The 19,262-nt window shown below is 38.4% G+C and overlaps 1 long non-coding RNA gene across 1 annotated transcript in view; it reads right to left on the minus strand.

The window, feature by feature from the left end:
* LOC121074297 overlaps positions 1-19,262 on the minus strand; it is a 56,728-nt gene that overhangs the window by 20,715 nt on the left and 16,751 nt on the right. The window contains exons 6-13 of the long non-coding RNA XR_005822256.1: positions 18,768-18,876; positions 15,857-15,984; positions 13,599-13,701; positions 12,035-12,138; positions 8,634-8,846; positions 6,554-6,715; positions 6,055-6,419; positions 4,318-4,394 (exon numbers count right to left, since the gene is read on the minus strand). This is a non-coding gene — a long non-coding RNA (uncharacterized LOC121074297). The remainder of the gene's footprint in view (positions 1-4,317; positions 4,395-6,054; positions 6,420-6,553; positions 6,716-8,633; positions 8,847-12,034; positions 12,139-13,598; positions 13,702-15,856; positions 15,985-18,767; positions 18,877-19,262) is intronic.

Genomic DNA, 19,262 nt, shown 5'->3' on the forward strand with positions numbered 1-19,262 from the left:
TCTGATATACAATTCTTGAACAGTATATATGCAATCAAGAAAGTTCAGTGAGTGAGAAAAAACTCCGAGAGAAGGTGGGACATTTCAAATTGTATCCAGAAATCTGTAGAATAATTATGCATATGAATTAGTTTCTTAGTAATGTATCGCAGTAACCAGCATTCAGCATAGACTGGGGAATCTCTGCCTTTGGAGGGTTCAACTTGACTGGACACAGCCATGAGCAACTTGATGCAATGAGACCCACTTTGAGCAGGTGTTGGACCAGATGACCTCCAGAGGTACTGTGCAGCCTAAATTGTTCTGTGGTTCTAAAACTGACCTAAAGATATCAGATTTTTTTCCTTTAAAGATGTTATTAAGTTAAAAATAACTGAAATGCAACTTTATCTCTTATGTATTTCAAGGTTGGAATTATTTATTTACTATTAATAACTGTTTAGAAATTATATCTTTGTAATCCATAAATGGTCCTACTAATGCACAATGGGTGCCAATGGTGTAATCCCAATTAGACAATAAGAAATGATTTGCTAAAATGCTAAAATGTTGGCTTGAAACTTAGACCAATATCTTAATTATTCTATGCTGAAAATGTAAAATGACAATTGTTAATGAGAAAAACTTCTCCACAAAGTTGTAATAGCAACTGTAAAACACTTGCTAAGAGATAGACCACGTTTAGGAAAGCCAAATCTAGATGATCTTACCTTCTCAATTCCAAATATCCTTTGTGGTAACTACATTTCATTTAGGAAAATAAGACCACAGGAAGTACACACATAGCAGGTAGTTTGGCATCTGCCATTTCTAGATTTCTCAGATGTCTAGCAGCCAAGAAAATGTTCCAGCATTTAATTCATTTCAGATAGCTGATCCAATGTAATCTTTACTCTTGAAGTCTTTAGATGAAATATCTGGATAGTGTCCCAGTAGGGCACTAAATAAGCCTCTTATAATAGAATCCCTCATCTTCTCCTAATTTTTCCCTTGTTCAAAATAACTACAAAATCTGAAATCACATCAGGGAGCTTTGATAATGTTTCTCATAAACCACTAAGAAAACTCATTCCAGAAAAGCACGGCATTTTTTTTTTCCTTCTTTACAAATAGCCTCACAAAGACACTGAAAAGACACTGAAAATACTGGGACACTTCCTTGTCTGTCAGAGATGCAAGGAAGCTGCAGGTGGATAGATCAGAGCCTGAGAGCTCTACAGGGGACTTTTTCAGGCTCAACTGTGCTGTAGGGAATGTAATGAACCCATCTGGAATATTTTGAGGATATCATTTCAGCTTTAAATTGAAATTTTTGCATGTAAAAGTCATGAAAATTGTGAAAATTTACAGATAGATTACAGTGAGCTCTGCAAAAGGCAGCACCTTTTCAGGCAATCTTTGAGGTCTACTCTGAGTAACCCAAATGCCCCAGATATGCTCAGCTGTGTAGTCTTTCAACACGTTATTGCTTCTAGTCCTGTGTATCATTATGTAAGGTGGGATTCACTACTGAATTTAATTCCATTTAAATCTGGACCACTTTGGAGAATTCATAATTCTGGAACTAAATATCAATGTTTCTCATATTGAGTACTCTGATAGCACACACACATACTTTAGTAGAAACCTGTGATCCCGGGAATCCTTTCACTTTAAGCTTGAGTTTGCCTGTCAATGAAGGCGACTGAGGTCAGCTGGCTTAAAATGACTAACCTATAATCTACACTTCCTGAAGGGATAAGTAAATCCAAAGAGAGAGTCTCATAAATTCCTAGAGAGATCTTGGTATCATAAAAATAGATATGACAACACTCAAAATTTGTCCTCTGTCTTGACACAGAGGAATCACAATCAGTTTTGGTGCAGTTCCTCAACAGGAGATACTTCTCAATGTGCTTTTGAGCAGCCTGCACCCTCCTTTTCTCATGACAACTTGTCACTGATCCTTCTGCCAGCTTCCACTGATAGTGAGATACCACAGCTGGGCAATAGCACATGCCAAATAACAGATGTGGGAGAGAAAAAGAGCAAGGTGTGTTTTCATGCTTCCCCATCTACTTCACTGCATCTCCTCCTTTACATCATCATTTGTGAAGATGCTTCTGTAGAACTGCCTTGGGGGGATGCAGGGCACAGGCAAGTATTTTTAGAGAAAAATCCCAACATTTGAATAGGATTCTCTAAAAACTGCTCTAGGAGCTAATGTATTTAGGAATTAATCTTGGTGTGTATATATATATATATATATTTTTTTTTTGATCTAGCTATTAAAGAGCTACATCAAGAGTAATATTTGCTATTGCATTCTACAGAGTCTTTGCTCGAACTTGTCCTGTTCTGCATCCTGCCCATCATAATCACATCGTTTCTCCTGCAACCTGAGCCCTTCTCAGTTCTGGAAACTGGTTGAGATTCACCCAATACTGCTTCCCAACAGAAAGCGATTTCCTGTCTCAAATGACTAAACTGTTGCATTTAGAAGAGAAGAAATTTAATTTCACTGTCATCCTCTGAGCTAGCAAGATGATTCATCAGTTTGCATACGTACTGAAGGCTGCCAGTGAGGAGCATGCTTTGGTAAGAGGCACTAAAAAGGGTGATGATTTCATTTGGCAGCACCTAGTACTGACTGTTTACACTGGCACTTACCCATTTAGGCAGCTATGTAGACTAGGCAACTTAAGAAACAGGCATGAAATTATTACTTCAAATTGTCTTCAAAGACTTGTCTTGATTTATGATTGTCTTAGAATACATAAACACATTTTACCACAATGATTTTACCCATTTCAAGGGATACCCAATACACAAGGGATTTTTTTCCTTCGTATGGCTGTAAAAACAAAACCACCGTGGCTCTTGCCAAACTTGCTCAAAGTTTACATGGATTTGGTTGGACAAATGTGGAACTATATCCAATGTTTTGAGTCCTGGCCCATTCACCTCCTTATATCTCAGTAGTGCCTCTTCCAAATTTTAATGCAGATTTCTGACTGAAGTTTGTTTTTGTTTGAATTATAATATTTAAAAATCAGGCTATATGAAATAGGATGTCATTTTGGCTCTGTAAAATGCAGCTCTTCCTGATTTTTTTTTTCCTAATTGGAAACAGTAGCCAGTGATTTCTGCTCTGCTTTTCTTGGATGATGCTGTTTCAGGGTTATCCATTACCTGTAGGAGCAGTTGTTCCTCACATGCTATTGAAATAGATCATCCTGTGATGGCGGTGGAGGTGACGCAATATTATACTCATGGCATCTGGTAGAGTGGCAAAAAAACATGGGGCTCATCCTGTCTAACTACCAACTTCACTAAATTTCTGTGTGGCGGATACCTGACTGAAATCACTGGGGTGCTCTGCTGGACTTTGTGATGAATTGCGATGTGTGTTATTTTCAAGAACTATACAGTAACGGAGAAAATCGTGTTTGCCCTTAAGTCTCAAAGTGATACAGGAGGAGAAGGGAAAATAACTTTTTCCCAACAATTAAAACATATATTTCAAAGATTATGTTATTGTGCATATTTATAAACAAGTACAATTTTTTTTTTCAGTGTCTTTGGAAACAATCGCAACATAAATAATTGTCTGGAAGGAAAGATTGCAGACAGTAAGCTAGGACGTTTGCTTGGTTGTTTTTGGCACTCGTGATATTTCAATGTGGGCTTCCCGGCCTGTTGGTGCGTGCGGGACTCCTGCCGGGCGGTGTCAGTAGTGCCACCGGCTGTTCCTGCAGCGGGTCATCCCTCCGAGGCACAACTTAGGGCAGCGGCAGGCCGGCTGCCTTGTGCCTCTGCTGCCCCAGGAGATGGACCCGAGGCCGGGGCGAGCTGCGGAACCCCCCGGCGGTGCGGAGACCCCCGCAGCAGGAGCGGGCTCGTTCAGCCCCCACCGAGTCCAGCAGAGGGCGCTGCAACACCGCGCGCGGCACGCATCTGTGGTTTTTATTATTTCTTTTTTTAGTCAAATGAATCGCCATTCTTGCATTTTGTACACATTTGTGGCTGAAGATGGACTGTCCAAAAAGACTGTCCAAAAACAAGGCTTTGCATTTCAGCAGTTTAAATCTTTTTGTGCCTTTCCTCTCAATTTTTTCCCCCTTCATCTGAGAACTTTTCTCTTGCTCAACTTCAGGGCCACACTGGGCAGAAGGCGTAAGCAGCTCCCCAGGTGCACAGGCTACGAGGGGCACACATTATCCAGCTCCTTCTACTTTCTGGGTCATGCCCAAAGCTTGGAACCTAGCACAGGTATTTCTAAAACCTCTTCCTGCAATATCTCCACCTGCAGAGAGGAAAGTAAATTTGGTTTATTACCTGGTGCTTCTTCCTCTGTGGATGTGTTTCATATTGCGTCATCTCCAGTGCTCCTCTGAACTTTGTTTCATAAGTACCTACGTAAAAACAAACAACAAACAAACTACACATGCAGAAACCCCTGGGTGCATTTATATTATTTCTCTACTCTTGGATTCCTTAATATGAAATAAACTGAATCAACCATTTCGTTTTACCTTTCTATGCTTAAAACAATAATGAAATATGACAGTTTATGGCTTTTCTCCTCTGGATGGCAGTAACTCCTGCTTAAACGTTCATGACCCATGACTGCAATATCCCACAGCAAGGGATTTCCTTTTCTTTGTCAGTGTACGATCCAAAAGAAACATTTAATTTCATCCATTCCATTTTTTTTTTTTTTAAATCTAAATTTGAAAGCTAAGTAAGCTTTTAGATCAGGAATCTGTTTAATGTAAAAATCAAATTGCATGAGCTCAATGTATGAAAACAGAACAGGAATCAGAAGAAAGGAATTGATGCTAGGTATTTCTAGCTATTTGTATCCGAATACACAGTTCATAAAAATTAACAAATGTTCCTGAGAAAATCAAATCCCTTGGCATTAGACAATGAAGCAATACAAAAGATAGAAAAATGTACTGGTCTGAGAGTGTGCTGTAACACCTGCCACTTTAAAATGTTCTCATTGTAACAGGGAACATCTGGATTTCTGAACTGCTCATCGCAATGTGAAATTTTGAAACAGAAAATACGTACAGTAAAGGTAATTTCCAAACACCCACTGAGCAGACACATAGGTTAGTTTAAACAAGAGAGACAAGAGGGAATTTAAGCCCTCGTCCCTCCACAGCTGACCAAATAACAGTTTTTCAGTACCGGAGTGATGTTTATGTGTAGGACTGGGGTCTAGGACTAGCTGCATTGCCTCGCAGGGCTGGTAAAAGTGATGCAGTTCAGAGCAACAATTCCCAAAGATGAGAGCCTGTATTTATACGACGGAGCCCACACTCCAGGCAGGACCGAAGTCCCTTGACATCCTCCCACTGACACAGAGTGGCTGAGGTCTGACCTTCAGCCAGCCAGCCTGATTTCTGGGGGTCTCCAGCTGCCGGCTCAGCAACAGCCACTGGTGCGGCACCGCAGTGGCGTGAGCTCTTCTTTCTGAAGTCATGGAGGTGCGTTAGAATTGTTCTGCTCCCAGCCAAATTCTGCTTTGGCTTTCCTTTGAACTTCTGCCTCAGCAGCTGGCTTCATCAATGCTACATCACTTTATCATGCTTTGTATCCTAATGTACATAGCTATAGCAGGGAAAAAGTATTTGACCCTACATGAGCATTCAGTTCTTGGCCTGTAGGCCGAGATGGGCCATGGGGGTCTAAGAGTATTTTTGAGAGGTGGGTGTTTATCTAACATGAGCAAAACTTTACCATCTCTTTTTAATACCTTATCTGTTTTCCAATAGAGAAAAAACCTTACTAACCACATCTTTTCAGTGGAAAAAAAAATAGCAAATTTTGCAAGTTTTTTATTTTTTCTAGAATCAAGGCACTGTTTACATTCCGCCCCCCCCCCCCCCCCCAAATTGCTAGTGCTCAGAAAAGCCACTTATTTATACCGATGTGTTTCTACTACTATTGTCCTGATATTCAATAACACAGTAAGGTTTTGTCCATTCAGCTATTTTTCCTACATCTCAAAGAGGGAAGCAAAACAGTTTTGTGTAAACAAGCCTGTCCCATAAAGGGTCCTACCTAAGAATTGGAAGTCCTCTGTGGTAACAGAAACATCAGCTCAGCACTGAAACAATCTCCTTCAGGAAAGCACAGTGTCTCCTGGGATTCTTTAATATGTAAGGGAGCAAATTTTGTTACTGTCCTCCTGGAAAAAGAATGGCACCTACTTGCTGACATGAATCCAGCTCCAGAGTGTGGAAGGCAACAGAGAACCAGCAGCATACCAACTCGGCCCTCTCCTGCCTGATGGTCCAAGGTAATTTGCATTGGCAGCATAGCAGAGGTGCTCAATAGGCTTTAAAGACTGAAGATATCACAGGGAGATAAACTGCAAATAACTCCAAGCTACTGCCCTGGCCTATTTTTTTGGAATGCCAGAAAATCTGAAAAATAACGACATGGGTGCAACTAAGAAGGTAATATTAAAGCTTGCCACAAAGCTGATCTTTCAGCCTTTCAAGAGATGAATAAAGGTAAATAAATCATCTGTTACAGCAGTTTTACTGCAGGTCCATACCTTTGAGATTCCTTGATCTGCCACAAAATTTTCTCTGAAGACTTCATTAAGTTCTGGTCCTGGCACCAGTTTGTCAGCAAATGACAAAGCACTCTGAGACACCTTCCCCAAAGGTTCCTCTAAAGCACATTTGTGAATGCCCGTTACTGTTCATACTGACTTCTGAGCTCAGAAAAGCAAAGAAACAAACAAACAAAACAACAAAAAATCCAAGTAAAGAGAAAATATATGAATGTTGGCATATAGAAGTTCTTTCCTGTCCTATCAAACATAACTCCCTCTCCCCACTTCATAGCATTAGTTTGCCTCCCTTCATTCTGGTAGCAGGTGAAAAAATGACAGAAATAAGTACAAAATATTAAATGGATGAAATGGTCACCTGCAGATTTATTTTTACGGTATAATTTTCTAGGTATATGATTTGTCCGAAGCGTTAGAAGGAGGTTTCTGCCATATAAAACATAGCTGGGCTATGTAAATCTCTCAGAAAATGCAATTTGCCTTATGAGTAATTTGAACAGCATTCTGTACAGTCTCTTTTTTGAAAAAAATGCGATTCCTTAATCTCTTTCCCTTAACTCCAGTGTCTGTACCCATTTCCTAGATGGTGATATGTACTTGTGGCATGGCATGTCAGAAGTACAGAGAGAACACATGCAACAATACATAAGTTTTAAAGTTGTATTTTTCATCTTCCTGAAACACTAAAATGGAGGCCAATGGAAAACAAAACGCTTTCCTGCAGGGTGCCGCTGTGACAGCTGAGGTCAGGAGAAGAGAAGGCATGCAATACGTTTCAGGCTGAGGTCCAAAGTCGAGAAATTTCAGGTTTATTGTGAGGACAGAAGAGCACTGTGCACTTGAATTTCTATCTGTTGGCACTATAACTAGAGCCGTCTAGTCAGAAGGTTAGGTTGTAACTAGAGCTCAGTTTGAAAGGAGGTTTCAAACAGATTGCAAATTCCTTTTATTACGAACTCCTAAATTAAGTGAGATTATCTAAAAGACAGGTTTATTTTTGAATCCTGAGTCACTCTTTAAATTATGAGTTATGGGATATGGTCATTTTGAATTATAATTTAGAAAAATATGTATGGGATTTGTGCTAGCAGACCTAATGTCAGAAGTTACAGAATTGCCAGTAGTTTGTCCAGAAAAACACTCACTCTTGACTCGTTTTAAAATAAAGAAAAATAATTCAAAAATCTGCTTGAGACAGCAGTCCTGTCTCCCAGACTGGAGATGTTTTGCACCCCTAGAACAGAACTTAACTGCAAGATGACTTGTTCTCTGTCTAAGAAACGCGATGTTTCTTTGAAATATTTCCTCCTACTTCCCCAAACTAATTAGCAAGAACAGAAGTCCAGAGCCTTACAACAAGACATCAGCTTTCTTGTTTTCTAATGCAAATACAGTGGTAGTGGAGCCTTACAGCACAGTCTTCGTGCTTGGAAGGAGCGTAGGCTTTCCCCTTCAGTGCTAGAATAATATTGAACATGCTTTCTGCTAAGTGCCACATGTGTTATTGAGTTCTCTGCAATGTTATATGAAAAGACAATACAAATAATATTCATCACTGTTACTACTACTTTCAGGTTTGTTTCATCTGAGCAAGGTCTCTTGTTGGCTTATCTTTATGTGCAACATCAACATGCTGATTCTACCTTCAGGAATCAAAGAAAAGAAGTTCATCTGCTTGGGATATGCACTTGTTTTTAAAAGAGTTATTTCTTAAAAATAAAAAAACAAAAACCAAAGACTATGGGTTGCTGGTTGATGGAGTTTCCCAAGGCAGACTTGTCATTGTTGATAATGCATTAATCACAATACATCAGGATGTCACAGAAAGAGATTTTCCAGGGTTGGCTATGCCTTTTGTATAGCACTAAGCAAGAATGACTAAGGCATAAAAGGACATACTGTGGTAAGGCACTTTTGTGAGTGAGGAGTGCAAGGGCAGAGAAGACACATGTAAAACTAACAACTTCTGCAAGCCATGAAGAAGTTAGCAAGAAAAGAAGTATAAAGGGGAAAGCAATTAGAGGCATGTACAGAGAACAGGTATGCATCCAAAAATCACCTGTAAACAAGGCTGGGAAGTCTGAAGGATCCAGAAGAAAGAAACTGTTTTTCATGTGATAGCTGCAGAGATCTGGTTAATTCAACGTCCACGGGCTCCCTTGTGCTGAAGCTGCTGAATCTGAAGAATTTATTGCAGAACAATCTGAGAAGTATCTTGAATCTTGAAACTCAGTTTCACACAATTAAACCACAGCACCTCAATGGTCAAGGGCTATAAGCAAAAAGAAAGGACAGAGTCAATTTGCAAGAAGTATATGTCCTGTGGTAGAAGTCCAACTTATATTTAAACTCATTTGCAAACTGGTTTCTTTGCAAATCAGTAGTATACAATATTTCTCTCTGCTCCTAGCTTCCCCACTTATACTGTATGTACCTACACTATCTATCTGGTTTGATTTCCTTTGCTCTGCCTCCTACTGTATTCTGTATGTTAAGGTCCCAAAGGAGCCTTCAAATTTACAAAACAGTCCCTGATATAGTTGAGTTGTAGTGCTACTTTTCTGTGAAACTCTAATTCATAAGTTTTTTATGACACCTCAGTTTTTTATGCACCCCCAAAGACCCCTCCTCCTCAGGTGGGTGTACATACTGGGGTGTTCTGAATTGCACCCAGGTAATCAAGGTCTCAAGAAGCCATTTCAAAGGTCAAAAATTGCCAAGGTATATAGTTCTTGGCTAAGGGGACTGCCAAGTCTTTGCTTCAGTAACCATTCAATCTAAGGGGGTAGGGGCTGCTTTAGCAATCTAATGTCATCTATCAACTGCCTTTTAAGACGTATCTGAGAGCTAATCTGCATTCTACAAAGCAGCTGCAAAAAAGGACCAGTGATGCTAAATCACAGATCAACAAGCCATTAGTATATCTGGCACACACTTTTCTTAGATTTTATCCAAGATTAAAGGTGTTCTTTTTTTTTGGTCATCTTTGTTGGCAGTACAGAAGAAAGAATGTCAGTTACAGAAATACTCCCTTTTGACTGATGGGAGTTGTTTGCTTTAAGCAAACTACATAAGATTTACATAATAAGAATTAATACAGGAGGTTTTTTTTAATCAAAAGTAAAAGATTGTTTTTGATTTCACATCCTTAAATAGCATTAAGCCAAACTGTCTGATGGCTAATGAATAATAATAAAAGGAATAAATATGCCTTGTGTGTGATCCCCTGCTGAAACCTTGGATCAGTTATACCATTCGGGAAGAGACAATTGCAGTTGAACATTATGCACAAGACTTATCCCCACTTCACTTCTGATCTGGCCTATTTTCCTGCATTCTCATCCTCAGAATCTAGATACCGTGTTTCATTGAAGATAACACCTGAAAGATCTTCCAAAGAGTGCATGTCTGTGCATGCAAAACAAAGCAGCTCAAAGCCCTCTTTCTGGCTCACATCACCAGAACAGACACAGAGGGAAAAAAACCTCTCTATGACCTGGCGTTTCCTTTGCTGCATCTGTGTGTCGGTGTGTGATTGGCATGAATAGCAGGAGGGGACAGAGTATGGCTTTCAAGCTTTACAACTTAGCCCTAGACAGGCTGCCTCCAACAGGTAAGTGAAATGAAGGAAGAATGGGCCTCTTTTTATATTGATAAATCCAGCCTACTCATGAGCATTCTTGAAAGCGTGCAAAGTTCTGTTAAGAGTTTTATCAAGCATGTATTACATCAACTGGCTGCTACACCAGCCTTCTAATCAGCTGTTTTTCCTAGCAACAGTACCTAGACAATAAGCTCACGTCTATTGAAGAAGCACTTCACTGTCAGCAAAGATGTTGTTACAGTAAATCATGCTTGAGACCAGGTGTACAACCAGAAGGACAGCCAGGCCCGCAGGTTTAAATATGCTCAGATGCTGGGGGAACTGAGAATCTTTAAAAAATTGTCAGTTCTGCATATCTGAGAGTCCCTCCTCGTGAGGAAGAAAATGTATTTAATAAGTTAGTGGGGGAGTCAACAGAAATAACTGTCAATAATTAAACACAAGCCTGTGAGAAATGCCCTTTCCAGATGCTCTTTTTTAATACAACATGGGTTTGTAATTAAGTTTTAACAAGGTTTCTTCAGCTCTATAAGGGCTTTGCATAAAAGCTTTTGTGGAAATGCAGAGGAAAGAACTCCTGATCTAGAAAAGAGAAAAAGGCTGATGAATATAGTTTCTTTTGTTACACTGTGACTGTTTTCAATTTCTTGGATTAAACCAGGACAGACTTTGAGAGACTCCAAAGATCTGAGCATACCGAGAGACTTTGAGCATTCAGTTTTTCATCACTAGCAATATTAAAATCCCTGCATAAGATTATTCTTTGTCTCGTACTTATATAAATAAGGACTAATTCTACTTAGGAAATGCAGTAGCTTGATTTAAAGGGAATTATTTCTGACCATTGAAAATGGTAACAGAACGTGTCTCACACTGAAAATAAAAGCCAGGCCATAATCTGCTCTGCCCAAAGAACAGTAACGTATGTTGCAATCCATATCTATGCACCTCATCTGAAAGAAATCTGATGAGTTTTCCTGAGGCTATGCTGGGATAATTGTATCTTTGTCCATTATAAATTCACTTATATTTTTATAAGCAAAGCAAGGGTCCCATTGGCACTATTAGTAATAATCCCTTAAGAGTTTTCCAAAGATATGTCTTGCTTAACTTCAACAGGGAGTTAACTAAACACTCTACAGAAATTTTATTTTTCCTCATAAGCAACAATAGATCCCTGTAAATGTAAAGCAAGTCATACACAATCAAATACGCTGGCATAGAAGTAGTCATGCTCTCACTCCTATAAAAAGTAAATAAATGGTGCCAATAAAGACATGCCAACATGTAAGAATAAACCTTTTGTTTTAAAGCGTATATAACTAAAGAACGTTTTATAAGCTTTTAAAAATTCATTAAGACTCAGGCCTTGGCTGTTTGGAAAGCTTTCTCAGTGACTGGATCACCAGAAGACTGTTTGGGGTGAATTCTGCGTTTTCATGTATAGAGGCCACAGAGCAAGAAAAAAGCTCAGTTTACTTGAAACTGGGTTCTATACTCATTAAGTTGTCATAGAGAATAGAAATAAATTGTCCTTGCCTGTCCTTTCCATGCAACCCTATCCGCTGTAGCTACAACCAGGGAAGAGTAGTTTTTCCATCTACACCCTGAGCTTCTTTTTGCTGTCTTGGGCTCACTCCAGGGGTGCAGGGAACTTTCACAAGTTTCCTGAAGTACTGCTTACTGACTTCTTACAAATTTATACAGAGAATGTAATGGCTAATGCATCTGTGGTTATCTGCCAAACTAATGAGTATTTTTTCACCTAGAAAGTATTAAAATGTTTTATTACAATAGAAAGCTGTCATATAAAATTCACATGACAGCTATTAAAGTGGAAGTGTCATAGGAATTACCATATAGGAACAGCTCAGTACTCCATCTAAAGCAATATCCTCTCTCCCAGTGCAATCAGCCACAAACATCTCAAAGAGCGGGCAGGCAGTAATCAGGACATGGTCTAAAAAACAAGCAACAATATTTGGATCCATATACAAATTTTCCCAGAGAGCACTGGAGTACATATTTCAGCGCAATCTTTGTGTTCTTAACACTAAAGAAGGTGCAGTCATGCACAGAGGAGATCTCCTAGCTTACATACTCATGCACAAACATTTTCTACACTTTACAGTTAGGCAAACTTTGTAAGGTAATTAAGGGCTTGGGGATCGCTCCTTTACTGTACAGTGAACTTGCATGCAATACGTCCCAGTCATTACAAGTAACTGAGATGTCTAAACTGCAATGGTGCTTACAGCTGGGCTTGTTCTAGGAGATAACTGTGTTACAGAAGCAGCCCTGCCCTTTTTCTAAACACTTTCAACCTGGCAAAGCTGAGATGTTGCATGAGACAAGACAAAGACTAACATCATGACTTGCAGATGATGACACAGGATAGAAAGGTGCTTCTGCACCTTAAATTTAACTGAAATAAATGCAAGTTTAAGCTGCCACTCCTACAGTTAGACTTTTATACGGTTCTTCCAAGGTGCCTGTTTGTACCAAGTATAAATGTACAATACCATGATTTAATGCTGAAACTGATTTACAAATAATAAAAAGAATCGCATCAGTCAAATTTGTACCCTTTCATTTAGTATCAGTAAAAGTGCATATACCATGCAATACCTAGATGGATTTGCCAAGCCATCTGAAGGATGTTTATTAATATAAAAAGGTGAGTGTATTGCCTTTGGTAGACAGTTCACTACTTTATGAGGTAAGCAACAGTTGTTTCAGAAAATCAAACAAAACCCATGACTGCTTCCTTCATTTTCTGACCATCTGCATCCCTTTGGAATATTCACATAAAAATGACATATTTGAAAAGTTTTTTTTTTTTTTTTTTTTTTTTACAGAAACATTTAATTCTCATTCACAGTTTACTGTGAACAAAAACTTCAACACTTCTAAGAAATTATAAAAGAAAGTGATGAGCACATAAGATTCTTGCTACATCTGTTATGGAGCAGAAAAAAACAACACAGAATCCTAGAAGCCTGGGCAGAGGAACAGAAAAACTGGAGGAAAGGGCTGTATCCCAGGGACAGGTACATGTGTGACTGTGTGGCACAAGCTCTTACTCCAATAAAGCTCAGAGTACTTTATAATGAGACAGTAAATGAAGCACAGGCTATACCTTCCTAGTAAGAAAATTTCAGAAAACTCCACTGAATATTTTCCTTCTGAAGGACTTTTTTTTTCAGGTTGTCTAGTCAAGGAGAATGATCTAAGCTAATATGTCTCACTACCACTAAATGAGCATAACATGTTGCTTAACCTTCAGTACATTAATAGTATCTGGTATCCAACTGATACGAGGCAACTCATATTTCTAAGATGACAGAACCCTGTGGCTCAGTTGTGAGATTCCAGATTAAAAGATTTACAGACCATATAATAATTATAATACACTCTTACCTAGATTCCAGGACTTCCTTCATGGTTTCAGTGATAGTATTTCTCTCCCTGGTATTAACTGACAGTAGGTTCATTGTTTGGCGCTGTGAAATTTCTTGTTGCCCTATTTAGCAAAGACTTATTTTAGATATTTTAGTAAACAGTAATATACAGTTGCTGTATTGGCAAGGGATATGTGGATTTGTTCATCTAAGTTTTGTAGGGTGGTTATACACAATGGTGTCTGACAAACGGAGCTGTGGAATCCATGGCTTTTGGGCTCTGGAGCACTCTTTTCTTCCTGGGCATTCTTTGCAGTGCTAAAATCTGATAATGTGTAGTTGCATGTTAATCCGCCTTGTCAGCATTTCTGAAATAATCTAGCCCAGTTGTTTTTGACCTTTTTCAATTTGCAAGCCTTTAAATGTTTTCCAGTGAAATTATGAACCCTCTCTGCACTCTGAATTTAAGCTAATGGGTAATAAATAGTCTTACATTCCTTAGTTACTTTTCAGGGATTGCTTGGAAATGGTCCCTTGCAGTGGTTGCAAGCCAGGGGTTGAAAGCCACTTGTAATTTATGGCCAAAGTCACAGCTAGATTAACTTGGCATAATTCCACTGATTTCAAAGGAAAATCTTTTGATAGTGTCAGTTAGAATAATGCCCAGTTTATTGGACATTAGCTGAGGAACTTCCCCTGGTTTTAGTCCTCATCTGTAGCTTTTACTGCAAATAAGACTGAGCTCCATTTCAATGTAATTAATTATACCTCCTTTGGGAAATATTCCTTCCTTACTACCCAGACCAGAACACATCAAAAAGCCCAAGAGGAATCTTAAAAAAATTTACTTAGGAAAGCTCATCAGACAGTTCTTAAAATTTTAGTTAATGCTTGTTCTTAGCTGTGTCCTAGATGTCTAATTTTTAAGATGACTTCAATCTGCTAACACCTTTTGCCTCAGTGGTACAGTGTAACATACATACAACTCTATATAGGCTATACACTTAATAATATGATTTTTGCTTGGATTTCAAGTAGTTCTACTGTTGAAGTCTTGAGGTCTACTTTTAAGGTCATGGTATCAATGTCTCTGAATTGAATTACATCAATTTACACCAGATGATCCTATGCCCAATTAAATTAAGATGCTCGAGGTTCCTCATAAGTGCAAAGGAAATAATGTTGCTGCTTCTTCTGTAAGGGAAAAGCTCAAATATGAAGGTGGGTATTAAGAAAAGTAACAATTAGGTCTGAAATGTTAAAAACTGGATATCTTTTTTGAAGATAGTTAAAAGTATTTACATTTTAAAAGACAAGAAAATCTCTGAAAAATTAGAGAAAAATGGAAAATTGTCCTTTATGCTGTTACTGCCTAGCTCACTTTGCAGCTCCACCACATGACAACGAATAACTAAAGAAAACTATTATTATGCAAACCACTCTAGCACAAAAGGGTATTACATATCTGCTACAAAAGGGGATTTCTTTAAAAAGCACAGCACATTCAGTGTTTAGGGTTTGCAGTTGAAATTCATGGCCTTGCTTGCCAATATTATCATGCAGCTGGGTATTATGCTATTGCTTTACTCTGAGGGGAAAAAATCACAATAAAGATATTCAAATGGATTCATATTAAACTGTTGTATTCTCTTATGTTGCAATATCAGTTTTTAATGATTTCTGGCATCTCTTCTCTAGCGCAAAGGTCACAATAAACACTAGCCATAGAGACTTCGATTGCAAACAGAAAATGCCAAAAATGCACATCTTTTGATTTAAAAATTATCATTGGAAAACAGTGTTAGGCATTATTATTAGAGAAGGCTTCTGACAATATCTTAAATTGGTGCTGTAAATAAAAAACAGGGTTAAATATTTTATTTTATTTATTTTTTTAATCTTCCCAGAAATTATCTCCTATTTAAATTAAAGCAAAATCAGCTGACCAAAAACTTTCCTGGAAGTAAAAGATTAAATGTAGCCTCTCAGAAATCATAAGATCTTTATGACACAAATATTTGAACATGAATTTGGATAAGTAATATGTCTTTTCAGGGCTAAGTGCTTCCTGCTTCTTCTGTATACAGTCTTAGTCTCATGACTATTTTGAACCACCTTACTAAGCATCAATGATTTTTCTTATATTCTTTTTAAAGAATGTTTTGTAAAATTCCATATCAAGTCACTCAGTACAAGTCAAACAATTTAAGAGGAACAGCTTAAACTTTTTTTCATTTGCTTATGCCATTTTCCTCTCTTTGGCTCTTAGATACATACATCTCTGGGCATCTATCTTCAGCCTTGCTTGCAAGTCCGTCATGGTTTTGTGTTCTGTTTGTCCCTCTGTTGCCTGAGCATTGCCATCACAAGGCTGAATGATATGCACTCTGTGGTGATTTAATGTACTGAAAAACAAAGGAATGGCAAAAAAAATGAACGTTTTGGTTCTAAATTGTATGCATGTCATCAGTTATTTAAATTCACTACATGTGATTCTGATTTTCTGTCTTCTTACCTTTTCCTTCTAAGCAAATTATTAAAAAATATAGTTCCAAGCTTGTGTGTCAAACATAGATCAAAAATAAACACCCACATTTTGTAGTCACCAGTGTGTCTGGTACTTATGCTCGCTACATCACTGCAGCCTGGTTAATCAAGATTCCTGCTTTCAGAAACCTAAGGAAACAAGTCTATGTAATCAGCAATACAGCTCTGTAGGTAATGTAATATTTCCTAAATTACTGTGTGCAGCAACAGGACACCATGACATAAGCCCTTTTAAAAGAGGTAGATCTTATTATCTTATCTTCTCCATTTTATTGATGGAAGATTTATTCACAGAAGCTTGGAGTAGTTCAAGGTAAAGCACCTCTTTGCAATGCCAAAGCTACTCTACCCTCATGTGGAAGGTTTGCACTGTTCTGATGATTTTGATGACTGACCATTGCACATAGTGCAAGCTTGTGAACTTGTGACATTGGCAGTGTTGCGTACAACCTCCTGCTAGACTAGCTGGATAGTGTTCATATGCATTCCTGTATAAATTATCATTTACTCATGCTTACATTTAAGCATGATACTTTTTTTTTTCTTTTTCTATTTTTAAAGAAATTGTCCAGCTTTCTGGAATAACCAGGAAAACAATACATAACGAATACAAAATGAAGAAAATGCACTAAACAAGATAAACTAATTGCTGGTTGTAATTAATTAGTAATTATAAGCCCCCCTCACTCCCCATAGTCTCAACCGCTAGCAAATAATTTACTTTCATGAATTCAATAAAAGCAGGCAAATTTCAAAATATCTTAATCATTATTATTTTAATTGACAGATAAGGTCATTGGTTGTGATTGCATCCAAAACTTTTATTTTTTAAACTAAGAAGGGACACAAGTAGGGTCCTGTTCTTAGACTGATAAGAGATCAGAAGCCTAACCAAAAACCTGTAGCCAATACACAAAATATTTAGTCTTTATTGTCTACATTTTGGTTTCAGGCTCTTCTCAGCTGAGAGTTGATCTGATTTAACTGGCTGCAGCAGAGGGGAGCATTTATTGCTATGTTTTCTAGCATTCTTCAGTTCTAATGACAAGAAGCATGTCAGGCACTATGACAGAGTCCTGGCCATTTGCAAACCCCTCGTGTGATGGCTTTCTAAGGAATTAAGTCACAGAGGCTTAACAGCGTTATGGTCCTGGATATCCCTGGTTAGAAACTAAGGGAGCTCCTTGTGCTGCGCTGGTAGAATTGTACTTCTGTCTAGTGCAGCATCATTCTGAGGCCAAATGCTCTTACTGCTCCCATTTAAGCTGTATCTGCCTTACACTTTTTGTCTCAAAATACCCTTCAAAACATTTCTTCAGATTGTCTAGGCTGTGTTATTAAAATGTCTTGCTTAATCTCTGTTAATCATCGTAAATTCTGCTGAAATGTGAGGGTCAGTTTTTACGAAATAGTATTTGTAATTACTGCCCCACCGTACTGTTCCACAAGCTGAAATTGACCATAAGCTTAAAACCAGGACACACAAGTGAACCATGTAGTTTTTCCTTCAGTTAACCCGTCAGCATGGCTTCAGAACAAGGTTTTAAAATAGCACTATCTAAAAAAATAATGATGTTATGAATCACCACTTCTTACAAGACCTTTTGAGGTTCTCCCTTTTCCTGTTTGTAAATCCTTAGTCTTTGCATTAAAATTTTCTCAGACAGGAAAACAATAACAATTGATTTACATGGACAAAAGCAGCTTTTCTCAGTTTTCAGTCCAGCTTCCTCTGAGATCTCATTGACCTCCAAAGTTCAACTTCTTCCAAGAAAGTTTTCTTTGGGATTAATAGCCTTCAGCATCAAATCACTGTTGAGTGCTACAGCCATTTTCAGTGCTATAACTAAGGCTGTATCAGCATTTCCACATAAACTCTTATTTCCAGAGATTTATAGCTTGCCTACAAAAATATAGTTTTATGCTGAAACTTGGCAAAAAAAAAAAAAAAAAAAAGCTCAGTATGGGAGTGATTTTACTTTTTATTTTGGGAAATTTACACAAATCTGTGGGTGTTTTTAGACTGAAATTCAAAAGAGACCTTGACTTGCTATCTACATCCTATTGGTGCCTTGGAGAAATCCCAGCCTGGCTTTCTAAGATTACAGATCTACTGATAAATTATGTAAGGGCAATAAAAACTCCATAAAAGGAGTTTTTAAATGGTTATTCCCTATACTAAAGATTCCCAGATTGAATCTAGTCACTTATTCTCTAGAAGACATTTTAATCACTAGAAAATTCCAAGACTTATTTGAAGATTTTAGTCAGCCATGCTAACGTGATACCAACAAAGTGCTCTGCAGTAAACAAAGAAGTCTGATGTTTCTGTTACATCCTCATGCTGACTAACTGAGCAGCATTCTGCCCCTTCTGCAGTTAGAAATGCTGATGGACTCAGGGATGAAGATGCTGTTGACTACACAGAAGAGGCTCAAGAAAAGCAGAGGTGAGGAGCTTGGGGAAACCGTGGCCTCCTGCCTTTTCAGGACCCGTGACAGTTCCCTGGTGGCCCCGGGGCTGAGCACCAGGACATCACTGTGGGAGAGAGGAGGAGGCAGGCACCTTTCTCTCCAGCATCGTGAAATAAATCTTCATGAAAATTAGAGCCACTTACAGCAAGATAAGAAGAAATACCTACACAACTCTGCTCTGCACAAGCCCTTTCAGAAGAGATTTGGAGGCACCATCTGGAGGTAAAGATGACAGAGAGATTCCATGGAGTTTCCAGTTTCCTTTATAGGTAATTCCTGCAAAAGGGTGATTTAGTCCTGAGTCATTGCTACTAGGGATGAAAATACAAACATGACACAACACACAAACATGTTCAAGGCTACAGGCTACAAATTTAATTGCTTCAAAGAAAAACATACTCAGCTACGATGATGACCCAGTGCAATACAATGGTTCCCATGACTACTCATTTATTCCACAACAGAAATCTGAGCAAACCAGAGACAATACCCTGTCCCCAAATCCCCCCAAACTGGTCAACAAAACTGAAAATGCCCAGGCAATCTTTTCTGACAAGTATGGGATAATTTCTAATGTATGTGTCCAGCTACAGGATCACTATTTCACTTCATGAATACAAATCATGTATTTTCCTGTTGATCACCTGCCATATGAAGGGAAA

Source organism: Cygnus olor, chromosome 8 (genome assembly GCF_009769625.2).
Source record: "Cygnus olor isolate bCygOlo1 chromosome 8, bCygOlo1.pri.v2, whole genome shotgun sequence".
Classification (NCBI taxonomy): domain Eukaryota; kingdom Metazoa; phylum Chordata; class Aves; order Anseriformes; family Anatidae; genus Cygnus; species Cygnus olor.